General features: G+C 43.5%; 1 protein-coding gene and 1 long non-coding RNA gene across 31 annotated transcripts in view; one reads left to right on the forward strand and one right to left on the reverse strand.

The window, feature by feature from the left end:
• Window positions 1-353: 353 nt before the first annotated feature.
• LOC141580069 (uncharacterized) lies at window positions 354-9,980 on the reverse strand. Of its 2 annotated transcripts, none has more exons than XR_012512062.1 (4): window positions 9,064-9,980; window positions 5,649-5,848; window positions 3,813-3,934; window positions 354-2,582 (listed from the first exon to the last, which is right to left on the reverse strand). It is a non-coding gene; the product is annotated as an uncharacterized LOC141580069 (long non-coding RNA). The 2 variants fall into 2 exon arrangements; XR_012512061.1 differs by having other exon boundaries at window positions 4,923-5,848.
• A 492-nt stretch (window positions 9,981-10,472) lies between these two features.
• NRCAM (neuronal cell adhesion molecule) overlaps window positions 10,473-17,701 on the forward strand; it is a 325,308-nt gene continuing 318,079 nt past the window's right edge. For 11 of the 29 annotated variants that reach the window (XM_010344155.3, XM_010344176.3, XM_003921089.4 and 8 more), the window contains exon 1: window positions 10,743-10,950. The gene's annotated coding sequence lies outside the window, so the exon portion shown is untranslated. Of the gene's footprint in view, window positions 10,523-10,740; window positions 10,951-17,701 lie in introns of those variants that run through there. The other 18 variants (XM_010344120.3, XM_074379230.1, XM_003921090.4 and 15 more) reach the window with 4 other exon arrangements.

The following is a 17,701-nucleotide window of genomic DNA, read 5'->3' on the forward strand; positions in this document are numbered from 1 at the left end:
GCCACCACGCCCAGCTAATTTTTGTATTTTTAGTAGAGACGGGGTTTCACCATGTTGGCCAGAATGGTCTCGATCTCTTAACCTCACGATCCGCCTGCCTCAGCCTCCCAAAGTGCAGGGATTACAGGCTTGAGCCACCGCGCCCAGCCTGGACCAAATTTTTAAAGTGTTCTAAGAGAACAGTTATGGTGCTTTTGTGTTTATGGTAACATATGAACACTCTAGGAAATTCTTAATCAAAAGTTTTTCAAATTGAAAAAGTTAAAGCCAGTGTAATTTATATCTCACTCTGCCTTTCATATTTGGTCTTAAAAACGTTTTTGAAAAGAATGCCAGCAGAATTCAGAGTCATTTAAAATTACATTTCTTTTATATTTCTTAATCATTGAAACCACAGTCTGGTAAATCACAGGTGCTGTTATTTTGCTGGTTTTGAATGAACACATTTAGTATCAGGATACAGTTAATCCATACACATCTAAACATGCACTTAAGCTTCCATTTCCTATGTTGAATTACGTGAAAAAATGCCCAAAGCTCACACTCAAAAACTGTAGAAGTGATATAATGTTCGTATATAATGCAAATATCTATTTTTTATATACATAGAGTATTAAAAGAATAGACATACTTCAGAGGTTTTGGTGAGGTTTAGATAGTATAGAATTTTGATATATGCTTTTACCATTTTTTGAGCATGGGAAAGTAACTATGTCCTAATCCGGTATATGTCTGCAGTAGTCCCCGGGAAAATCATGCCACATCGGGTTCATCACAAGCATAATCAAGCTCAAGTGACAATAAGAGCTCAACTCCAACCCTCTTCTGAGTGATTTTCACAACCAAAGAGCTACTTTAAAAAACAAAAAAAGTATCTTATATGCAGCAGAACGTTCAGCCTAGCAATACTTTGAATATTAAAAACATGTACCTAAAATTATTATATTTGATTCTTAATGAAGTTTAAAAGCAAAAGGAGAGAAAGTCCTCACTGGGCAGTAAAAAATTGAAATTGCACAGTTTTCTTTGTTTTTAGCTAATTATGTTATGCATTCTCAACTCACCATATGCTGCTTAGAAATACCTCACAGCTTGTAGCTTGCTGCTATTATGGATACATTATAAGTCCTTAATACTTTTCTTAAGTTGGGCTTAACTGAATCATCTGCCTTACACAATTATAGGGAGATGGGAGAAATGAAAATGCTTTAAAATGTACTTTTTGAAAGAATTTCAAGATGTGAAAATGTGGCTTTTCCCTTGTACTGGTAAGAAGAATCACAACTGGGACCATTTTCCTCAGTGTGAGCTGGGAGACTATCTACACAACAGAAATTGCATATTTCCTTTCACCTAATGCTTAAGGTAAACTTCATTCCTACTGTTCGCAGCTCTTGTATCTTGACAGGGACTCAGTACGGCCCTTCTGGGCACAGAATAAAAGGTTTCTTTTGTTTGAAAGTGAGCTCTGAAAAATCTTTTTGACCAATATCTTCTAATTCTATAGCAGATGCATTTGTTATACAGATTATATTATCACCCAGGTATTAAGCCCAGCACCCAATAACTATCTTTTCTGCTCCTCTCCCTCCTCCCACCCTCCACCTTCCTAGTGTCTGTGTTTCTGTCTTTGTGTTCATAAGTTCTCATCATTTAGCTCCCACTTGTATTTGATTTTCTGTTCCTGCATTAGTTTGCTAAGGATAATAGCCTCCAGGTCCATCCATGTTCCGGCAAAAGACGTTATCTCATTCCTTTTTATGGCTACACAGTATTCCTTTTAAGTTGGAATCTTCATTTTGTCAGATTGAATCTTTTCATTGGGCTACCTTGTTGAATAGATAAAGGAACACCTTCTTTTAGTAAATGCATGGTCAAGGGAGCTCTGTACTTTAGTGGACAATAACTACAGTAGTACATTTCTATACAGCACTTATTTATGTTGTGTATGGCGTTACTTTCAAAAGTATCTTCAAATATGTTTCCTCATTTAGTCTAACAACTACACTGTGGATTTGGCAAAGCCAGCATTGTTATCCCACAAGTAACTTCTGAAAAATACGGCATTAAAAAATTGAAAGGTTTGTATGAGTTTACCCTGTTACATTTGATGACTTGGGTCATAGGGTTCCCAGTCCAGGATTCTTTCCACTGCTTTTCAAATAATAGTTGAGGATGGTGGGATTGAATGCAATTAATAGATTTTGATCATGGTGGTGGTTTGTATTCCTTCTCTGTGGTATCATATTAGATTTCTGAAATGGCAATATCGCATAAATGACATTTCTTAAGTGCCCATTTGTATCATTAAAGTGACTTTGTGAGATTTCAGTACAGTATATCAAAGAATTTGTCCTCCAAAGAGTCTATGAAGAGCTTGTTGACAGGAAAATACAACAATATAGTGAGTGATGTCCTGTACATTTTAGAAGTACACAAATTGTCTTTGTTTGTGTTGCTGTGACAGAATACCACAGTCTGGGTAATTTATAAGGAAAGAAAATGTCTTATTGTTCTGAAGGCTGGGAAGTCCAAGGTCCAGGAGCTTGCATCTGGCAAGGGCCTTCTTGCTGCATCATCTCCTGGTGGATGGCAGAAGGGCAAGAAAGCATGAGAAAGAGAGCCAAACTCGCTTTTGTAACAAACTTACTCTTACAATAACTACATTCACTTAATGAGGACAGAGCCCTCATGACCTAGATACCCCTTATTAGCATCCCTCCCCCATTGCAGTGGGAATTATTTTCAGCACATGAAGTTTGGGGGACCATTCAAACCACAGCACAAAGGGAACAAAATGGGTTTCATTGTCCAGTTTTTATCTAATTTCTCTAAAGTTCCTCGTCAGAGCCCATGAGAATTAACAAGTTTTGTGTTAAATACTTAAAACATATATTTTCTGTCTTATCTTGACAAACATATCATCATAAAGACCTAGAAGTCCAGGTTCGAATTTAGAATGTTTAGACCAGGTGTCCCCAAACTACGGCCTGCGGGCCACATGCGGCCCCCTGAGGCCATTTATCCGGCCCCCCGCCGCACTTCAGGAAGGGGCACCTCTTTCATTGGTGGTCAGTGAGAGGAGCACAGTATGTGGCGGCCCTCCAACGGTCTGAGTGACAGTGAACTGGCCCCCTGTGTAAAAAGTTTGGGGACGCCTGGTTTAGACTCTTCAGAATTCTGTGCTAGAATGCGGTGACATGGAAACAGCCAGCCCATGGCCCACCCAACTTAGTCCTGAAACTTCAAAGGCTTCAAGCAAACCCACAAACAAGTTACATCAGCATCCTGCAAACCATCCCCACACCCTTGCATCAGCTGTCTATAAGGCTTCCAGTTGTGTATACCAGCAGAGCAGCCCACTGTCTGGAATGTGGGGAAAGGGCTTTTGCAAGTCCCAATGGAATTCTTGGATCGTAGGTACCCAGATATGTTCTAGAAGGAGATGGTAGCATAACCTCTAGGAGGGTCAGAACAGGGCTTTCTTAAAGCACAGGGTCCAGGGTAGAGCAAGGCTTTCTAAAATACCGAATTTGCTTGTATCTTATGAATTTCTGACATTTAAAAATATTGGAATACCTTGTATCCATTAGGATGGCTACTCTCCAAAACAAAACAAAGCAAAAAAACAAAAAACAAAAAACGGAACAAAACAAAAAACAAAGTAACAGGTGTTGATGAGGATGTGGAGAATTTGGAAGCCCTGTGCACAGCTGGTGTACAATGTAAAATGGTGCAGCCACTGTGGAAAACAATACGGTGGTTCCTTAACAAATTTAAAATATCATAACCATATGATCTAGCAATCTCACCTTGGGTCCATATCCCCAAAAACTGAACGCAGGATTTCGGAGAGATACTCATACCCCCTCGTTCAAAGCAGCATTATTCATAATCAAAAGGTGAAAGCAATTCAGTGTCCATCAACAGATGACTGGATTAACAAAACGTGATATTATTAAATAGGAAATTCGGATACATACTACAACATGAGGACATTATGCTGAGTGAAATAAACTAGTCACAAAAAGATAAATACTGTATGCTTCCACTTATATGAGCTACTTAGAGCAGTCAAATCCATAGAGAAAGTAGATTGGTAGTTACTAGAGCCCAGCGGGAGAGGGGAATGTGGAGTCTGTTGCTCAGTAGCCATAGAGTTTCAGTTTCACAAGAGAAAAAGTCTGGAGATGAAAGGTAGTGATGGTTGCATAACAATGTGAATGTACTCAACGCTACTAAACTGTACATTTAAAAATGGTTAAGTTGGAAGATTTTATATTATGTGTATTTTACCACAATTTCAAAAATATATTGAAAACACTTTAAAAACTTAAAATTTATTAGTTTATTATAATAAACTAATAATTTTATAATTTGTTATAAAATTAATAAATTATAATCATTTGTAATTTATTAATAATCAATTTATTAATTGGTTTAAACTTTAATGCTTAAAATAAAACATAAACAGAAGTACAATGTCAGTCTGTATTAATCTAAGATCCTTTTTCTGTTTTAAAATGCAATAAAACAGCCAACTAAAAAAGCTTCTGATTAAACCATTCATTTATACTCAAGTATTATTATTTTTTCTTTTTTTTTTAGTAGAGATGGGGTTTCACCATGTTAGCCAGGATGGTCTCAAACTCCTGACCTCAGGTGATCCGCCCGCCTAGGCCTCCCAAAGTGCTGGGATTACAGAAGTGAACCACAGTACACCCAGCCATTAAGAGTATTATTTCTGAAGCCACTTCCTTTCTTCCCTCCACAATGAATTCATCTTGCACCTGTTGTCAGTTCCCCGCTTAAGCCAGAAATGAAGAGTGCATATCAAGAGTGTTTCCCAGTGTCTCTGTTTCCCAGAGCTCTAATTCCCTGCCCTTAATGACCTCATCTGCAATGGCTGATTGCACACTGACCTTGTCTAGTCTTAAATCCATGTAGCAGAACCTTTGTACATTCTTGTAGACAAAAACTGTAGGAACAGATGGAGAAGTTGGCTACAGGAACATAGTTATTATCACTGAAAATGTTCCTCCTCTTTCCAACTTGGTTCCCCAAGCATGGGGGTGGGTTGAGCCAAGCAGAAGATCTTAGTGACTCATAAGCTCCCAGAGAAGAAATCTACATATAGCAGCCACTAAGGTCACGTTTTCCTCCTATTGCTTGAGCATTAAATCTTTTCAATAGGTGTAGGGATGCTGTGTTGCTAAGCATCAGGCAAGGAATGGGCTTCAAATTTCTGGTTTCTGTTTGACACGTGCCCAAATGGCACCAGGGTGGCAAATAGAATTCTGTGGCGGTGTGGCGGATGGTGATGAGAAGCACGGGAGAGCAACTGGTGTTTTGCATCTGTGGAAACTTTCCATTGCTTACTGGTCAGCTGATGTATGAAGCTGCACATCCTAATACATATTATAAATTCATAACCACATATCCTATTATCCATAGTGGGTCATAATCACCCACTGTGAGGCTGCAAGAGGTATGGGCCAGCTGAGACTGTGGCTGGCATCCAGAAAGGAAAAGGACCAGCTCTGGGTAGGGCCCAGTGAATGGTCAACCCAGGCCTAGCTATAGGAGCTCAGTGTGACTCTGGGGTATGGAGCTAAGAGCTGCTGAGGTTGACTTCGGTCAAGTCATACCGATGTCTTATCTGTCCTACAATTGCTTCTTTATCCAGCGCCGTATCTGCTTTTGAGTTCATTTATATAGCTGTGGCAAGATTCAGATGCTTTTGGGCTGATGGACTGAGAGCTTCAGTTCCTCACATGCTGTTGGCCACGGGATATCCTCAGTTCCTTGCCATGAGAGCCTTTCCTTTCCAACACGGCAGCGGTCTTCCCTCCAAGCAAGCAAGCAAAAGAGCAAGACAGCAAGACAGAAACCAGAGTGATTTGAAACCCAATATAAGAAGTGACATCCCACTACATTTGCCACATTCTGACAGTTAGAATGGAGTCACTAGGTCTAGTATCAACGGGAGGAGATTACACACAAGGAAGAATACCAAGAGGAGAATGTCACTGGGAACCAGTTTAGAAAGTCTCCCATTATAACAACTATGCTTTCTGACAATATTCGGTATAAAACCCTTTCAAATAGAAGGGCTTTAAAAATTACTGCATTTGTCACATGCCAATCAGAAATTTAATGCATGTTGCCCAGCCATGGCCTATTATATTAAGATAATGATTACACTTGTATAAGCTTATCTTCTAGCAAACCTGTTATACTACTGTATGATTTTTTATTTTATTGTTATTTTTTAGTGCTCCAATCATTCTTAGTAGAATTCAGCCAGCTTTTATCTATCTGCGTTTTACTAGAGGAGCCAAAAAATACTCCTGGTTACCACCAGAATCATAAATGACACAACTGAAAAAGAATTTCTGTGTTTACTGAGCCCAACTCTTTCACTTTACAGCAAGGCAGCAGGCTCATTACTAACACTGCTGGGTCCATGTTGGGTTTTGCTAAATTCAGCATCAGGTTTTAGGACAGGACCAGTGGTACTGCCACCCCTGGGAGCCCTGCAGCATGGATGGAAAATAAGGCAAGGTGTTGAAAAAAATGTGGAAGAGGAAAAGAGAGGAGGGAGAACTTAGAAAAAGGGACAAGACTGCAGAAGTAGCCGAAAAGAGAAAAGCTAAAACGTATTCACTGCAAATACCACTGGGGGGCTCCATGACTTTCTAATGCAGCTGTTTTAACAGTGATATTCTGATGTGTCCATCAAAATAATGAAACTTTTGGTGTGTTGTCATTGATAGGCAGCATGGCACGATGACTGGTTAAGACTTAACTTTGGAGTCTTAATGTGGAGCTTAATCCCATCTCTGCAGATAGCTGTGAGACTCTGCAAGTTACCTGACTTTTCTTGCCTGATTTTCTAAATGGGGGATGATAACCGTGCCTACTGAATGGGATTTTTGTCAGAATAAATGAGTTAATAAATGAAAAGTGTTTACAACAGTACTGAGCACATGGAAAATTCTATTATTATCATATGATGAGGGCACAGACCTTGTTCCCAGTCCTCAGCTGAGTTTGAAGATGGAATGAGGCTTAGTAATAGGGAGAGGACAAGGCTTTAGGTATGGGAACGGGATAGCAGCAGTTAGGGTAAGAAGGTGAGCTGGGCGTACCACCAGCCAAGCGCAGCCAAATCAAACTGCCTCATACATCGCCAAGCAAACCAAACAGACTGCATGAGAAAGTCTATTTGCCCACGCTGCCATCCTTCTCATCGTAAAGCATTTTTCTGTCCCCACCTCATGCTCCCTTCATTTCAGCTCCTCTTGCTGCCTCAGTTTGTTCTTCCTGTTGCTCATTCCCTCAGGAGATGAATCCCCAGCAATCTGCAGGGGGGCTACAGTGCAGTTGAAGTAATAAGCTGGAAATTAGAACTATATACTAATTTTATATTATTGCAATTATTATGTAGTATCAAAATTACTTATTTTTTTCATTTTTTCATTTTTTGTTTTTTGAGATGGAGTCACACTCTGTATCCCAGGCTGGAGTGCAGTGGTGCGATCCCAGCTCACTGCAACTTCTGCCTTCTGGGTTCAAGTGATGATTCTCCTGCCTCAGCCTCCCCAATAACTAGGATTACAGGCACGCATCACCATGCCCAGCTAATTTTTATATTTTTAGTGGAGACGGTTTTCACCATGTTGGCCAGGCTGGTTTCAACCTCTGACCTCAGGTGATCCGCCCTACTCAGCCTCCCAAAGTGCTGAGATTACAGGCATGAGCTACCATGCCTGGCCCCAAGTTATTTAGTTTTATTTTTTGTTTTGTACTATCACTGTGGTTCCTATCTTCTCCAGAGCTTTTTCTTTTCTGGCTTTGTATTTTTATTCAAGCATGTATTTATATGACAGACATTTCATCAAACAATTACTGTTTAAACTAGAATTTGCTGAGCACCTATTATGTCCTAGATACCGTCCAGTGCTTTCTAACAATAACTGAATGTATTAAATATTGTTATTCTACCTGTAAAGGGAAACTACACCTAGAGAAATCATTACTTGCATGAAAAAAAATGAGATTATATTTATGACTTTATTCTTTCAGCAACCCCCAATATCCTAAGTAGTCTCCCAGGCATCAGGACTAACGTGGACTTCACTAGGACCAAATATCGTCTGCTTCATCCTGGCTTCATGAACCACCACTAGACCCTGAAGAGAAAGAATCATTCAAGTTCAAGGAGTTGTTTAAAGAGAGTCTTTATGAGACTGTAACACAGGCAGACACAAGCAATGCTGCTTCAGTGCCCAAGGGACAAATTACGAGCCAGAACCCAGGCAAGAACTGAAGAGAGTAGGATGTCATTTTCCCACTTCACAGGTTTGCCCTGTGGGATTCACTGGAAATAATGTGGACCAGAAATCAATATTTCACAGTGGCCGGGGTGAAAGGGCAACCTTGGAAAACCAGAGTAGAAGGTAGAAGGACATGGGAAGGACAGGCAGGACGACCCCAGGATTGTCACAATTACTGCAGTGGGGAAGGAAAGGAGGGTCCCAAGTCCTTTATACAGGGGAAAATGATGGAGTAGTGAGAGTTGATTATGGTTATCTGTGGCTTCATTTGTATTAACGAGAAATATGGTTACACAAAAATAAATAAGACAAATTGTCCCCAAAGAAGTAAAATTTTGTGGAGTCAGATAGGTAAACAGATCATTAAAAGGTGACCAGCACTACTATAATAGAACAGGGACTCAGAAAAGAATTTACAAAGGAGGTAACAACCTAGTAAGGCTCTGAAGGACGAATGAGTTTGCCAAATGAAAAAGAGATGGACGAATATGCTGGCTAGGAGGAATCTCACATGCAGAGGCTTCGAGTTATGGAAAATGGAGAAAGAAGTTAGGAGCAGTTTGTAACGAGGCACACCAGGAGACCTGGAATTTACTTTGTAGGCAATAGAGAACCAGCCCACCAGCCCAGACTCTCAAGTAGGGGGATCATGGAATCTTTTTTTAGGGGGAAGGTATTTTAGAGGAAAATCTGGACAATTAGTTGAGAGGTGCAAGGTACCCACCTGAATAGCAGCTGGGGAAGAACCAGAGTCAGCAGAGCCACTGAAGGGACTGAGGAAACAACGTGTGCAATGACCCAGCAGCCAGAGGTCAGGAACTGAGGGAGGCTCTGTGAGGCCAGAGCACATGTGGCTGGAGACAGAGAGGATGGCAGTAGAAGGAGAAAGAAAAGAAGGCTGGTCACTTGCATTTGGATGCTGTGCGCTGAGGGGCAAGTTCAAATTGAAGTTAGAGCATGGGGGTTGTCAGGACCTTGAAGTATGAACCTGTTTCTTTTTCATTCTTGAATCTTGCCCTAACACCTTGGAGGCTGGGGGTGGAGGAGGTAGTGGGGTGGGGTGGTGAGGAGCTTAGAAAATGCTTTCCAGAATTAGAGAACTGAAGGAAGCAAGGCTCCGCTCAGCCCATCAAGAGCTGGAGCCTGCTGTAAATGGTCAAGTCGGAAGATACCCAGCAGACAAGTAATTTTGTGTGCAGACCGGGGTCGATTATGGAAGACTTTACGGGTCACGTTAAGGATTTTGGACACCATCCAGGATGGAGTGGAGAGTGGGCTCCAGAACCTGAACAATGTAGCATGCAGTGGGTTTGCTCAAACACTACACATTTAGAAAATCTTAATTCTCTGGCCGGGCGCGGTGGCTCAAGCCTGTAATCCCAGCACTTTGGGAGGCCGAGGCGGGTGGATCACAAGGTCGAGAGATCGAGACCAACCTGGTCAACATGGTGAAACCCCGTCTCTACTCAAAATACAAAAAATTAGCTGGGCATGGTGGCGCGTGCCTGTAATCCCAGCTACTCAGGAGGCTGAGGCAGGAGAATTGCCTGAACCCAGGAGGCGGAGGTTGCGGTGAGCCGAGATCGCGCCATTGCACTCCAGCCTGGGTGACAAGAGCAAAACTCCGTCTCAAAAAAAAAAAAAAAAAAAAAAAAAAAAAAAAATCTTAATTCTCGATTTACATTGCCAAAAAAAACAAAAAAAAACAAAAAAAAAAAAAACAAAAAAACAACTCCGTCATACTACCACATCTGGAAATAAGCAAATCCTAACTAACCCTATTCGCTGGGACCCGAAGATCTAATTTCTACCACGGATAGACAGCATCTGCCTTATGCTGAAGGCTCTTTTTCTGGGGGATATTTGGAAAGAACGGTTGCAAAAACAAAACAAAATAAAAAACAAACAAACAAAAAAAAACCTCAATCACCCCGACTGATGAATTTCGAAGAAAGTAAATGCTTTTTAAAAAAGGAAAATTCTAGAAGACCATGGACCTCCCAGAGAAACCTAAACCCATGAGTGTGGCGTTTCAAAACTACCCATTTTCTGGAACATCTTTTGTAGCTAAATCCCAACCACCCTAGTCCCGGAACGCTCCCGGCCTCCGTCCCCGCACCCCCGCCCCCACCGCCGCACGCGCTCGCTGGCTGAGGAAGGTTGGCGGCGGCGCGGCCGCTCAGGTGAGGGGCCACCCAGTCCCTCGGGACGCCGGCCGGAGCCCATTCACTGCCTTCTCAGCAGCAGGGCGGGAGGGGGTTGGCAAGGAGGGGAAGAAGCGGGGGAGCCCGGGAGGAGTGCGGGGGAGGGACGGGAGGACGCGAAGGAGAGCCGGGAGGGGCAGGAGCACCGCGCGGGGAGGGGCGCCGAGAGAGCGGAGAGGGCGGGAGCGGCGGGGGCGCGCGCCGGCGCGGGGCCAGCTTCGCTTTGCCAGGGTCGCTGGCGGACGCGCGCCGCAGTCCGAGCCTCAGACGCGCGGGCGCGGGGGAAAGCGCAGGGGCCGCCTGGCTGGAGCAGCCAGAGGGGACAGCTTCGTCGAGAACCGAGGACCTCCTCGTCCAGCGTCCCGGGCGGTCGCGCCAGAGCAGAGCGGTGGGCGCGGTGCGAGAACGTGAGTAGCTTCCAGCGCGTCTGGCGGCGACACTGGGTCCTGCTCGGGGGTGACGGCCGGGGCGGAGGAGGACGCGCGAGGCTGCTGCGTTGTTACTGGGACGCCGGCGCGGGGTCCAGCCGAGCGCTCACCAGGCTGGCAGCGCTGCGGGAGGGGCGAAGCGGGTCTCCAACTCCCTTCTCCCCTGCAGGCCCCCGACACTGCCGCGGGCGCCTAGAGGGAGCAGAGGGACCCGCGCCCGGGTGAGGGCACAGCTGAAATCCAGCAGCGCCGGCACCCACCACCCCCTCCAGTCTGTGGCCAACTTCTGCTCCGCGCCCGCACCCCACGCTTTCCGGGTAGCCCTGCCCGGAGCTTTTGCTGGTGGGTAGTTGGGCATTGAGAAACTGAGGGCCCGGCACGGCGGCTTCCTGGGCATGGACACGGACGGAGGCGCCGGGCACGCCACATGCCGGCGGGGCGAGGAGCGCGGGGGCCCGGCCAGGAGCGCACGGGCGTCTGCCTCTTTCGGCCCCCGCGGACACATCTGCGCGTGGGCTTTGTTCGCAAGCGGCTACACCTGCGCCGACCACCGAGTTCAGGGGGCGAGGCCGACTTCGCTTCTCTACTCTCGCTGCCTGGAGAGGGCTCGGGGAATCGAGGCGAAACGGGAGAGATACGGAGGACAGAGGGGTGGGGGCGCTTGCGGGGGCTTTGTCGGCCTTACAGGTGCTGGTCCGGGGCGTCCCGGTGCCCCGCCCTGCCTCCTAGGGCTGGGGCTTGTCGGGGCTGGCGCGCTGGGCTCGGGCTGCCTGGAAAGATAGCCTTCTCTATCCAGGCTCTTTGCGGTGGGATCTGGCATCCGCTCCGCCCGGGATGCAGTGTTGAGCCAGGAGTGATTACTCGCCCCGGAGCATCCATCTCGCAGCGAGCGCCATCTGCGCCGTGCGCCGCCCCCGGCCCCTCCACGCTGCGCGGGTGGGCGCCGCAGCATCCTGGTCCCCGGCGGTTGGCCAGCTCAGCCACTCCCGACCCGCATCTGCCAGAGTGCGGAGGGGGACGGGGTGTCGCGGTAGGGTGAGCCAGGGAGTTGTCATTCTCCCAGAGCTGTGTCCTGAGGGCAGCAAGCGCTGCCGGAGGGCTCCCAGAGCTCGGGGGCTGACGAATAGGCCGACGCCTTCCCCTCACCGCCCCCCATCGCCTCCGCTCCGGCCCGCTCCCGGCCCGCAGCCACCTCTTCGTCCCCTGTACGCTGGAGGGCCGCCCCTGCGCCGCGGGCACCGAGGGAGGGCGCCAAGAGTTGGCGTTTCTTTCGCACCCCGCCTCTCTATTGCCCTTTTCTTCGCACCAGGGGCTCCAGCCCTTGGCTACCTCCGGCGCAGAACTGTCCTGAAAGGGAACGTTTTCCTCTCGGCGTCCCAGATGCTTAAAGCTCAGAAGTGCGGGTCTAAGAGATTGAGCCCTTCCTTGCCCCAGACTTTTGCAAGCGGAGATGGAATCAAGTGTAATGGGGCAAAGGGCATTGGTTCTGCACCAGGAGCTCCCCCTGGGGTGGTCCTGGAAAGTAACCGCTAAATACAGACCTAGGAGGCTGGGCTGCTTTATGGAACCGCATTATGCTAACTATGCCCTGCTGCTAAAATAATGTAATAATGGCAGTAGTTGCAGAGGTACTGAAATAGAATTAGGCAAGGGATACTTTCTACTTTAATGGTCATGATAGCCAACCGGTTTTGAAAGCTTTAGATTTACTGGGCGCTTCAGATGTTACCTATATCACCTCATGTAATTCTCACAACAACCGCATTTTAAAAATTAGGAAATTAAGGCTTAGAGAAGCCAAGTAACTTTCCCAAAGCCACACAGCCAGGAAGCAGGGGAGTGGGATTGCTTTTATCCTTGTGCTTTACAATCCAAGACTGAGAATGTGGACTTTTGGTGGCTTATCAATTTAGGGGAAACCTAAACCGCTGCGTGTTCAAAACCGGGGAGATACATTACAAGCTCATTTAATTCTGAGCTCTGCAGAACTCACAGTAGCAGGCATTATTGTAATTCAGAGAATTGTATTGTGGAATAGCCTTTTATTTACATGTAACTCCTTTACATATTCCTTTATTCCTGTTAACTTTTAGGTATGTAGCTGTTAACCCACAATCCAATCCATTATAGTCACTGGACTGTTCTTAGTAACCGAGGCCCTGCTCTCTGTGATTACATAGATGTTTCTGGCATATCATAAAGTTTAATAAAGCTTTTATTTTTAAAGGAAAGTTCCCCAGCCCCAAATGTTCTTTGTACACTGTTTTGACAACGAATGAGTTACTCCTCAAATTAGATGTTGAGTTTCAATAGGACCCTAGTATCCAGGAAAACATTTCTATTCCCTAAATATATAGAAGCTTATGTGGGCATTTATGAGGATACTTCATGTTAACTAGTAGAAAGGGAGAATTTGAACCAAAGTGAAATCAGCTATTTCTGAAATAGCTTTTAGAATTATAATTAACTGATCAATTGGAAAAATTGATTTATTTTGCATTCATAATCCTACTGACTCATAGTCTTATTTCAACCTTCTTTTTATCTTATTACAGGAAAGTTGCTAAACATTTCACATAATCCAGGAATTTTAGAGCTATTAGAGGACTCAGGCAACATTGTATCTAATTAATGAGTTTCAAAACAAGTACAATAGGGCTCAGACTTGTAATGCTGGGTAGTGATGAGGTCTTTGGACTGATGGCCATTGCCCTTACACCAAATCATTTTTGTTAATGCTACAGTGACAGTGAATGGAAATCAAAGCGTCTTTGGACATGATACTTCCTGTGAGACCAATACAACAATGATGGCAATAATCCCTAAGTATAAGTGCTTCAGAAGTGTGAGAGGGCCCTGAGAACGTATACACCTGGGCTGTACAAAATTTCAAGAATCATTTCAAATAATGCTTTCATGCAGGTGTAATTTTTCTTGTGTAACAGGTTGAATATAAATAGATATACAGATTTATATTGTGTATGTACAAAGAAGCTATTGAATGGAACTCCACAGGAAGCTTTTCTGGTAAAGATATTTCATTCATTCATTCATTCATTCCTTAATATTTACTGAGAGCATGGCTTGCTGCACTAGGCAGTGGGGGTACAGCGGTGAGCAAAACAATTTCTGTTCGTAGAAAGATTAATTCTAATTGTATCATCTAGCTACATGGTCTACATACAGATTTTTTTTTTTCACATATCACAAATGCACGGCCAATGAACTTGCACAAACTGAACACACTTACTTAACTAGCACTCAGATCAAGAAACAGTGTAATGAATGTCTGACAAAGCCCCCTTGTGGCCCCTCCCAGTCATTACTCACCCCAAAGGGTAACCACTGAGGGACTGAGGCTTTTACCTTACAGTCTCACCATAAATCAGCAACTATTGGAATCTCATCTTCATTTTCAAAGAGCACCTACCATCTGAGAAGCTTGATAACCCGTAGCAAATGTAACTGGGATGTACAGCTTCTAACATGTTCTCTAGGAAGTTTTGTGCATTTGAATCAAAAGAATGCTTTAGGTCAGCCTTCAACTGTTGCGATAATTGGTGAAAGTGATTTGAAAATTACTAAATACATTTAGATGTTCTTCTCCCTTAAAATGTTATGCTTCCCTGCCTGAAGGAGCCCTTTCAGGAACCTTCCTGGCAGGTGAGAACGGAGTAGAGACCTAGATGCTAAGGGCAAAAATCCAGTGACTTATTTTATGTAAACATTTGACTGAGGCCGGGTTTGGTGTCTTACGCCTGTAATCCCTGCACTTTGGGAGGCCGAGGAAGGGGGAATCACGAGGTCAAGAGACTGAGACCATCCTGGCCAACATGGTAAAACCCCATCTCTTCTAAAAATATAAAGATTAGCTGGGCGTGGTGGTGCGTGCCTGTAGTCCCAGCTATTCGGGAGGCTGAGGCAGGAGAATTGCTTGAACCCAGGAGGCAGAGGTTGCAGTGAGCTGAGATCGCACCACTGCATTCCAGCCTGGTGACGGTGAGACTTTCTGTTTCAAAACAAAACAAAATACAAAACAAAACAACCAACCAAACAACAAAAAAAAAACACATTCATTTGACTGCCTTGGCAAATGAAAATCTCCTTCTCTTTAAAACAGCCTCTATTGGCATCAAAGGCTGAAATTTCTTCCGCCCCACACACAGCATTAAAAGGATATAATTGACAAATAAAAGTTGCATACATTTAATATGTACATGATATTCTGATATATGTGTGCTTTGTGAAATGATTATCACAATCAAACTAATAAACACATATATCACCTCACACAGTTACATTTGTATATGTGTGGTGAGAACATCTCATCTCCCCTAACCCCTAGCAATCACCTTTCTACTCTCTGCTTCTTCCCTTTGACTGAAGTTTCTAAGAATAGGAAGATGTACCAAAATGAACGATGAGTTTTTATTTTTCCTCTTAAAATGTGAAGGAGAAGGCTACATGCGGAAGGAAATAGGGGAATGGCTCTGCCTTCACCTTCAGCAACTATAAATCCTTCATTATCAGGTTGTCTTTAAATGGGGCAGCAAATGCAATATGTTTATTTAAAATAGATTTTTGTGAAGTTACTTTTTTACTGTGGTAAAATATATATGACATAAGATATGCCATTAAACTATTTCTAAGTGTATACTTCAGTGGCATTAAATACTTCACATTGTGTGCGGCCATCACCACTATACCTCTCCAGAATGGGTTCTGCCTTCCCAAATTAATACTCAGTATCCATTAAACAATAGTGCATAACCCCTCAACCCCAAGCCCCTGGCAACCAACATCCTCCTTCCAGTCTGTGAATTTGACTACCCTAAGTACCTCACATGAGTGGAATCATGCAGTATTTATTTGTCTTTCTGTAACTGTTTTATTTCACTTACCACAGTGCCTTCAAGGTTGATCCATGTGTCAGAACTTCCTTCGTTTGTAATGCCAAATAATATTTCATTGTATGTTCATCCATTCATATGTCGTATACACTAGGGTTACTTTCACCATTTGACCATTGCAAATGATGCTGCTATAAACATGGATGCACAAATATCTGTTGAGTCACTGCTCTCAATTTTTTTGGTGTATACCCAGAAATGAGACTGCTAGATCATATTGTAGTCTATTTTTTTTTTGAGAAATTGTCATACTCTTTCCATTAGTAACTGTATCATTTTACATTTCTGTCAACAATGCACAAGGTTTTCAATATCTCTGCATTTTCTCCAACACTTGTTATTTTCTGTTTTCTTAATAATAGCCATCCTAATGGGTGTGAAGTTCTTTATTTTTTAATTTTTGAGATGGAGTCTCATTCTGTTGCCCAGGCTGAAGTGCAGTGGTGTGATCTTGGCTCACTGCAACTTCTGCCTCCTGGGTTCCAAGTGATTCACCTGCCTCAGCCTCCCGAGTAGCTGGAATTACAGGCATCAACCACCACACCCAACTAATTTTTGTATTTTTAGTAGACACAGGGTTTCACTGTCGAACTCCTGACACCAGGTGATCCACACGCCTTGGCCTCCCAAAGTGCTGGGATTATAGGCATGGGCTCCATGCCTGGCCACCGTTACCTTTTAAAGCTATAAATTACTATCTGTATATTCTGAACAAGTCATTCACAGCATTTCTAATTTATTGGTTTAACATTTATTAGTATGGAGGTGTATGATTTTCAACAAGTATTAATTGATTATATACTTCATGCAAAGCATGAAATAGACATTGTGGAGCATATGTGTTATAGTCCAAGTCTAGGGTAAGCCAGCATTGGTGGCATACATTCGTATAATTCTTCTACAATGTTGAATCAGAGTACCTATGTCTGTAAAGAACGTGTGTGAAATGATTTTGCTATGAGGGTAAGTGAAATAAACATGACTTTTTTTACTGCCAAAAAATGGCATTATTATTTTAATCTAGAACAAGAGCAAATTTGCCCCATATCTGAACATGGAAAGAAATATTTTTATGTTGAATGTTTAGGGATATGCTGGCATTGTAAATGATAGTTCCACATTGGATATTTCTCCCCTCCATTGCATCTTCAAAGATGACAGTATAAACCTTCGCTGCCCAATTATAATTGCTTAGGTGAGCTAATAAAAAAGATGTGGTGTCAACCTAATTGACCTATTTTGCTGGCCTACAAGATTGGAATTTAAAATTAGAAAAAGGTAATTTTTAACAGTCTGGTGGGGGGTTTCCCCCAAGTGACTAAGAAGCTAGTGAAGATTTTTAAAAAAAATGCCAGTGGTAAAGGGAACAAATTTATAACCACTAATGCTCCTGTACTGCACATACTGTCCGAATGGCATATTGAGTTTAACACGGGAATGATGAATCTTACTTGTATTATGGGCTCCCTGATTGTCTTCCATATTGCCCTGGACTAAAACATTGTTTAATTCACGTGAGAATGAAAATGACGGGTACTATCAGGCGAAAATGATCCTTTTGAAATTTTTCTCATTAAATAATGGTGGGAGGGGCTGGAAACTATTTGAACATATATACACACATACATATATGTTTACATTTTATTATGTGCATAGTGTGTTGGTTCAAAACTCACTGTAACCAGAAAAAAAAATCTATTCCTAGGGCAATCTGAGGGAATCCTGTAGGAGGTCTTCCACTGGGTAATATGCAATGAATTTGATTTATCTTTCTCAAGTGGGCTGAGAGCATTCAAAAAATTCAGTATGAGTATTCAGCA

Source organism: Saimiri boliviensis, chromosome 10 (assembly GCF_048565385.1).
Source record: "Saimiri boliviensis isolate mSaiBol1 chromosome 10, mSaiBol1.pri, whole genome shotgun sequence".
NCBI lineage: Eukaryota > Metazoa > Chordata > Mammalia > Primates > Cebidae > Saimiri > Saimiri boliviensis.